Consider the following 8,758-nt stretch of genomic DNA (forward strand, 5'->3'; position numbering starts at 1 on the left):
TGGCTTTCCTTGCAGCCCTCCTTTTTCTCTAATTTTGGTCTGCAAACTTAGGTTGTTAACCATCCAGAAGAAAAGCTTATTATTATTACCATACAACTCAGGCTGTTAAGCTTAACCTCACTATCTGTGCAGACAAATTTTCTGCCAAGCCATAACACACATCAACTGAGGTCCAGCAGGCAATACAGCACTTCTTGCCAGCAGAAAACTCCAGAGCCTGGTCTTTAGTGTCAGATTATCACAGAAAGAGAAGGCAAGGCCCTTTTTTACAGATGGCTCTCTACATTGCAGGCACCACCCACAAGAAGGTTGAAGTGTTACAGCCCTTTCCAAGACAGCCATGAAGGACAGTGGTGAGGGAAAATCATCACAGTGGGCAGTCACATGGTAGTACATTTTTCCTGAAAGGATAAATAGCCAGATGTTTGACCATTTACTGATTCGTGGACTATAGTCAATAGTCTGGCTGCATGGTCAGGAACTTGGAAAGAGCATAACTTGAAAGTAGGTAGCAAACATATTTGGGGAAGAGGTACGTGGATAGGCCTCTCCAAATTGGCAATAGATGTAAAAATATTTGTTTCTGGGCTAGTGAGGTAGCTCAGTGGACTAAGTACCTGCTTAGGCAAGTGCAGTGACCCAGGTTTGATCCCCAGCACCACATGCCATGCTGGTCCTGCCCCCAGGTATGCTGAGCTGGCCACTGAGACTGGGCATGGTGGCATATGTCTGTTATCCCAGTGCTGGGGAAGCTGAAAACAGGAGGATCACTATGTGTCTGAGCTGTATAATGAGACCCTGTACCAAATACATTTTAAAAAGGAAAAGAAAAATAATTGTTTTCCATATAAATGCTCACCAAAAAGTGACCTCAGCAGAAGAGGACTTTAATAATCAAGTGGATAAGATGACTCATTCTGTGCAAAATGGACTACATCCTTCTTTAGCTACCCCTGTCATTGCCCAGTGGGCCCATGAACACAGTGGCCATGGTGGCGGGGAAGTAGGTTATACATGGGCTCAATAGCATGGACTCTACTCACCAAGCCTGATCTGGCTGAAGCCACTGCTGAATGCCCAATATGCCAGCATCAGAGACAAATACTTAGTCCCCAGTATGGCACCATTCCCTGGGGTGATCAACCTGTGACCTGGGAGCAGGTAAATTATTTGGGCCAATTCCATCATAGAAGGGACTGCACTATTTTGTAACTGACATAGAAAAATATTCCGGATATTGACTTGCCTTCCCTGCACATAATGCTTCTGCCAAAACTACCATCTGTGGACTTACAGAATGCCTTATCCGCCATCATGGAATTCCACATAGCACTGCCTCTGACCAACGAATGCATTTTACAACCAAAGAAGTGAGGCAAAGAGCTCATGCACATGAGATTCAGGTCTTATCATGTTCTTCACCACCCAGAAGCAGGTGGATTGATAGAACGGTGTAATGGTCTTTTGAAGATAGAGTTACAGCACCAGGTAGGTGGCAATAACCTGTAGGGCTGGGGCAAGGTTCTTCAAAAGGCTGTATATGCTTTCAATCAGCACGTACTGTTTGGTACTGAGTCTTCCATAGTCAGAATTCATGCGTCCAGGAATTAACAGGTGGAAGTGGGAATGGTACAACTCACTATAACCTCCAGTGATCCACTAGCAAAGTTTTTGCTCCCTCTTTCCACAGTTTTATGTTTTATAGGCTTAGAAATCTTTTTTCTTTTTTAACTTATATATACGATAAAGGGTCTCACTATGCTTGGACTCATAGTGATCCTTCTGTTTCAGTCTCCCTAGACTGCTGGGATTACAGGCATGTGCCACAACACCCAGTTTTGGTGGCCAGCTTGGTGGGTTCAGAGCAGGGTTGGCACATGTACCAGGGATTGAAACCAGGTCCTTGCGCTTACCAGGCAGGCATTTGGACCTCTGAGCTATCTCCCTGTCCCAGTGAAATATTAGTTCTATATGGAGAAATATTGTACTTGACAGCACAATGATACCATTAAGTTGGAAGCTAAGGTTTCCCCCTTGTCATTTGGTCTCCTCAAGAGTCTGAAGAAACAAGCTAAGAAGGGAGTTATACGGTGTTGTCAGGGCAGACTGACCAAACTACCAAAGGGAAATTGAACTACTACTTCACAGTGAAGGAAAGAAAGAATGTAGACTTTGGGAGACCCCTTAGGGCATCTCTTAGTACTACCAGGTCATGTTATTAACATCAGTGTCCACCTCCTATAATCCCAGAAACTCAGGGCCTGAGGGAGGAGGATTCCATGAGTTTGAGGCCAGCCTGGGTTACACAGTCAGTTCAGTGCCAGTCTGAACAACATAGTGAGATCCTATCAAAAGGAAGGAAGAAAGAAAGGAAAGAAGGAAGGAAGGAAGGAAGGAAGGAAGGAAGGAAGGAAGGAATTTTCAATGGAAAATTACAACAATCTGACCTAGGCAGAATAAAAAATGGTCCAAACACTTCAAGAATGAAGATATGCATCACTCCACCAGAGAAAGAACCAAGACCTGCTAGGGTATTTGATAAAGGCCAAGAGAATACAGAATGGGTAGTGGAAGAAGGTAATTCTACATATCAGCTATTACTCTGTGATCAGCTACAGAAAAAAGGTTCTAACTGTTCTGTTTATCTCCTACTATGTTTCCAATGTAGTATAATGTTGGTAGACTTAATACTGTCCTTAAGGATGGTTAAACCTAGGTTATATTGTTCAAGTTATGAATGATAAGAGTTAGCATCACCCCATAAAATCTTACCTTCTATTCTGGTGAAAAATTAGTGTGTTTCCATTTGTTACACAAGCGAGCTATAATATATTAAGTATAATAATGAGCATGTCTTTGTATCTGGAGACTGGTTTAAAGAAGTGTGTCTGGTTGTCAAGCTGACAAGGGGTGGATTGTAATGGTTGACTGACTGTGTCAACTTGAGAAGTTCAGAAGCCTAACTAAGTTGCTTCAGCAATTCTACACCCTAGGGTCTGAGCTGTCCCAGAGCAGCTTGTCACTTGGATGCATAAATGGGAAATGAGGAAGGACAGACACGCTTCCATCCTCCAGAGGAGCTCCAGTCTTTGCCTGCAGCTTGGACATTATTTCTGGGCTTCTAGCACAGACTCTCCCCATGTCTTTCACCCTTCCAGTGTCTTCAGCCTTCCATTGCAGGCCCATGGGCCTCCTGATTTGGACTTGCACAGGACACTGTAGTGAACTGCAGGCCCCAGAGCTATCTCCTACACCTAATAACCAAATCTTGTTATTTCCTATGCATTTGTACATATTGTGTTATATCTGTCTCTCTAGCAGAACACTGATGATATGATGATGCTTTTAGTTCTTTGGGAAGATATCAAGAATGGAATTTTATTTTTTTAAGGAATCTACACATTGATTTCCACAGAGGTTGCACCAGTCTGCACTCTGACCAACAGTGGAGAAAGGTTCCTTTTCCCCGCAAAGCCCTGCCAATATTCGTTATCAGTTGATTTCTTGATAATAGCCATTCTTTCTGGAGGGAGATGGAATCTCAAAATTGTTTTACTTTGCATCTCTTGAATGACCAATAATGTTGAACAGTTTTTCCATATACTTATTGCCATTTTACTTCTTCATCTGAGAAGTGTTTATTCATTTCACTTTTTTTTTTTTTTTTTTTTTTTCAGAACCAGGGATTGAACTCAGACCCTTGCGCTTGCCAGGGATGCGCTTATTCTACTGAGCCATCTCCCTGGCCCCTATTTATTTTTTTTATTCTTTCTGTATTTATTTTTTTGGCAGAACCAGGGATTGAACTCAGGTCCTTGTGTTTGCCAGGCAAGTGCTTGTTCTACTGAGCCATCTCCCCTGCCTGTTTATTCATTTCAAATGCTGATTTTTGGATTGTGTCCTTAAATTTAGGGAGTATAAAAGTTTTGAGTTCTCTATATGTTCTAGACATTAGTCTTTTGTCTGAGGAATAGTTGACAATTTTTTTTCCCACATTGTGAATTATCTCTTCATTCTAATGGAGCTTTATTTTGCTGTGGAATAGCTTTTTAATAAGATGAGAACCCCGATGTTGACTCTTTGTGATTTCCCTTGATCAGGATTTTGTTCACAAAATCTTTGCCTATACGTATGTCTTCAAGAGTTCTACCTATTCTATCTTTCAGCAGACTTCATGCTTCTGCTTTAATATTTAGACTTTTTTTTATCCATTTCAATTTTAGTTTAGGGTGTGGTGAAAGACATGGGTCTAATTTTAATCTTTAGCATAAGTAAAGGTAGTGTTTCCAGCACTATTTATTGAAGAGGCTACTTTTCTCCCAGGGAAGGGTTTGGCTCCTTTGTTAAAGATAAGGTGACTGAGAGTGCTTGGAGTTGTTTCCGCATCTGTTACTCTGCTCTATCAATCCTCATGTCTATTTTGTGCCAGTATCATCATGATTTTATCACAGTAGCTTGTAGTATAATTTCAAGCCAGGAATTGTGATACTTCTGGCCTTGCCTTTGTTACCCCAAACTGTTTTTTGCTATTCTGGTCTCTTCTGGCTTTAGATGAATTTTAGGAATCTTTTCTCTGATTTTGTGCAATATATTCTTGGTATTTTGATTGGGATTGCATTAAATGTGTATAACAGTTTAGGAAGTATGGTCTTTTTCACTGTGGTTGTTTTTCCTACCCAAGAACAAGGGATAGCTTTCCATTTTCTGATCCTCTTTTATTTCCTTTTTTGAAACTACTGTAATTTTCAATATAAAGGTCTTTTCCTTCTTTCCTTCATTAGATTAGTTTCTAGGTATTTAATCTTTTACAGTATTGTTGTAAAAGGTGTTGTTTTCCTGATTTCTCTCTCAATGAATTTATTATTTGCATACAGGAATGCTATTGATTTTTGAGTGTTGACTTTGTATCCATCTATGCTATTGTATCAAATATCCAATTCCTGGAAGCACAATATACTGTGTACAGGAACCATCTGGCCAGATTTTTTTTTATAACTTAACAACAATTCTCCTATTGATTGGAAAGGAAAGAATACTATGTCTAGTAACCACAGGAGGAAAAATAGTGATATTTAAAATTTTTAAAATAACTTTTAATTTATGCTTTGGGAATTCTGCAGATTTCTTGTTAGGAACACCAAGAAGTCCTGGCATTAAGGGAATCTACTGATATTTTGGCAACAACTCCCAGATCAAAGAGTCTCTCTTGTTTTCTGCTAGACCACAGGACTTTGCTAAAGCTATCAATCCCCAGTTTCAAAAAAAAAAAAAAAATCATTCTCCCATGGAATTTTTTATACAGAATTTTGCAAGGATGCTCCATAAAGGAAGCACATTTTCTTGTAGTCTTTTATCTAGACTCAATTTTCCTGAAGGAAAATTTATGTCCCACTAGAAAACATATCAACTATTACAAGCACATGTTGCCACATATTAAGGTGGCACATGAATGAAGTCTGTTGTTAAACAGCCAAAGAATTCATCAAATGATAAACATACATCACCAGCACTTTCTATTGTCTTTTCAGGATTCTGAGTTTGGCAAAACAAATATGTTTTTAATTTTTTTTTTTTTTAATTTTAGGGTAGGGTCTACAGGGTGTTCAGGGTCTCACTACTAGATCAGACTCATAGTGATCCACCTGTATACAGCCTCCCAAGACCTGGGATAACAGGTGCATGCCACCATGCCCAGTCTCAATTGCCATTTCAGTGTTCCCCAGGGGTAGGGCTAGCACGGCAAGCCCAGGGATTGAACCCCCATCCCCTGCACCTACTTGCAGGTACTTTAATCTGCTGAGCTATTTGGCAGGTCCAGCAAAGCAAATATTAATTATAAATCATTTTAACAATTCTGAAAGTTATTTCAGCAATATACTTAATCATTTTGACCCATGTCAATCATGTGTGAGTAATCATCAGCAATGGCAAGCACAGGAATTCTTCAACTTGCTCCTGATGTTCTCTCAGGAATGGTAGAAGCACTATGGAATGGAGTATGCTAGCTGGGCATGGTTGTGCATACTTGTAATCTCAACACTGGAGAGGCTGAGGAAAGGCCAGCCTGAGCTACATAAGTGAGTTCAAGCTTCTGTCTCAAAAGAAGAAAGAAAAGAGTGGAATATGCTTTCTCATTCAGTCATTTGTAGCAGTAAAGAGGTTCAGGAGTTTTCATAAGGATAACTCTAGAACTGCAGCATGTTGGCCTCCTCCACTAAATATAGATCTTAAATTATTTCTGGGATTTTAAGGGGCCTTCACGAAAGCAAAGGCTTCACTGGCAACAAGATGAAGTAAGATTGTGATATCCAAATAGTTGTTACACCTAGCTGTTTAGGCATCGTTGAAGACCATCATATCTGCTTAATCAACTTCTTAGGTGACCAGTAGCTTGTGTTTAGTTTTTGTTTGTTTGTTTATTTGTTTGTTTTGTATCAAGAAATGAACTCAGGACCTCCTGCTTGCCAACACTTGTGCTGCTGAGCTATAACCCTGGCCCTAGTAGTTTGTGCTTAATAGTCTATATATAAAACTCTTGATTTGGCTAACTCATGATTGATTAATGAGTCAGTTGATAACAGAACAGGCCACATACAATATCAGTTAACAAATTGGAAGAGCCCCTAAAATCTGGTCTTCCAACTGGTATGATTAAAGTTCTTCTATATTTCTTTTGCACTGCTTATTTTTCCAGATAAAGCAACTATGTAATATTCAAAGTACTATGTAATATTCAAACTTGTAAATTGATGCAACTTTAGAGTTGGGATTACCTCGGGGTCATCCCTCCATGATTTCTTTTTTCTTTTTCTGAGACACTGTCTCACTATGTAGTTCAGGTGGCCTCATTCTCATAGTCATCCTACCAAGAGCTTCAGTATCATTCACAATACCATCAAGCAAAATGTAATACTTAAGAAGTAATCTAGCCAAGGAAGTGAAAAATCTCTACAATAAAAACTACAGTACTCAAAAGGAAAATTAGGGCTGGAGAGATATCTCAGTGGTCTAAAGCACCTGCTCAGACAAGCTTAGGCATAGCGCAGGGACCAAGGTTCAATCCCCAGCACCACATGCCATAGCAGTCCCATCCCCAGAGTGGGCTGATCTGGCCAAAAAAACAAAAAAAGGAAAATTACAGAGGACATCAGAAAAGATATTCCTTGTTGCTGGATAAGCAGAATATTAATGAAAATAGGCATAACTCCAAAACTGACATATACTTTTAACACAATTCCAAATAAATGCCAATAGCATTTTTCACAGAACTAGGGAAAACAATCCTAAAATTCATATGGAACCAGAAGAGACCCAGATTAGCAAAAGAAATCCTGGGCAACAAAAGTAAAGCAAGAGACATCACAATAACAGACTTCAGATTATACTACAAAGCTACAGTAAAACAGGATAAAAACAGGATGGCACTGGTACAAAAATAGACATATGGATCAATGGAACAGAACAGAGCATACAGAAGCAACACCAGACATGTTCAGTTATCCAATCTTTGACAAAGGAGCCAAAAATGCTGGAGGAAATATAGCCTCTTTAATACATAGTACTGCATACATTTCACTGTGTACTATATTAAAACCAGAATGGACCAAAGATCTAAGTGCTAAAACAGAAATAATCTTCTAGAGGATAAAATACATAAAATTTGGGAGACGGAGATATAGGCAACAACTTTCTGAACAGGATAGCACAAGAAATAACAAACATGAGTTCAATCCCCGGTTCCACCAGAAAAAAAAAAAAGAATCAACAAATAGGGCCCGGGGAGATAGCTCAGTAGAATAAATGCTTGCCTGGCAAGCACAGAGTCCTGAGTTCAATCCCTGGTACTTCAGAAAAAAAAAAAAAAAAGAATCAACAAACAGAGTCAGCCTGCATTATAGTGATAGATGAGCATATCACATATCTCAGATAGTGAGATGCTGCTGTAAAACGAATAAATGGAAAGGAATCAACAAATGAGGTCATATTAAATTAAAAAGTTTCTGTACAGCAAAGGAAAACACTTAGCAGGGTGAAGAATCAACCTACAAAATGGGGGGGGGGGAATGCCAGTTATTCCAGGGCCAGAGGACTAGTATCTAGACTATATAAAGAACTCAACAAACCAGTCCCCAAATGCACCCACATAAAACACCCAATCAAAAATGGGCCTGTGAGGGCAGAACAAATAGCCCAGTGGATTAAAGCAGCTGCAAGCAGGCTCAGGGGCCAGGGGTTCAATCCTGGGCCTGCTGTGCCAGCCCCACCCCCAGGGCATGCTGAGATGGCAATTGAGACTGGGTATGGTGACGTGCCTGTAATCCCAGCTTTTGGGAGGCTGTATACAGGCAGATCACTGAGTATGATCTACTAGTGAGACCCTCAACATCCTGTAGACCCTTCCCTAAAATACAACCAAAAAAAGGGCCTGTGAAATAAGAAGTTACTCTTTAAAAAAGTAAAATTGGCCAGTAAATACATGAAAAAATGTTCAACATCTCTGACCACTAGAAAAATGCAAGTTAAGGGCCAAAAAGATAGCTCAGAGGACTACAGCACCTGCCTAGGCAGACACAGGGACCAGGGCTGATCCCCAGCACCACAAGCCATGATGGCCTTCTCCCAAGGTGTGCTGAGACTGGACATGGTGGCGCATGCCTGTAATCTCAGTGCTTGGGAGGCTGGAAACAGGAGGATCACTGTGAGTTTGATCTACATAATGAGACCCTGTGGACCGTGTACTAAATACATTTAAAAAAAG

Source organism: Octodon degus, unplaced genomic scaffold (genome assembly GCF_000260255.1).
Source record: "Octodon degus isolate 3935 unplaced genomic scaffold, OctDeg1.0 scaffold00038, whole genome shotgun sequence".
Lineage (NCBI taxonomy): Eukaryota > Metazoa > Chordata > Mammalia > Rodentia > Octodontidae > Octodon > Octodon degus.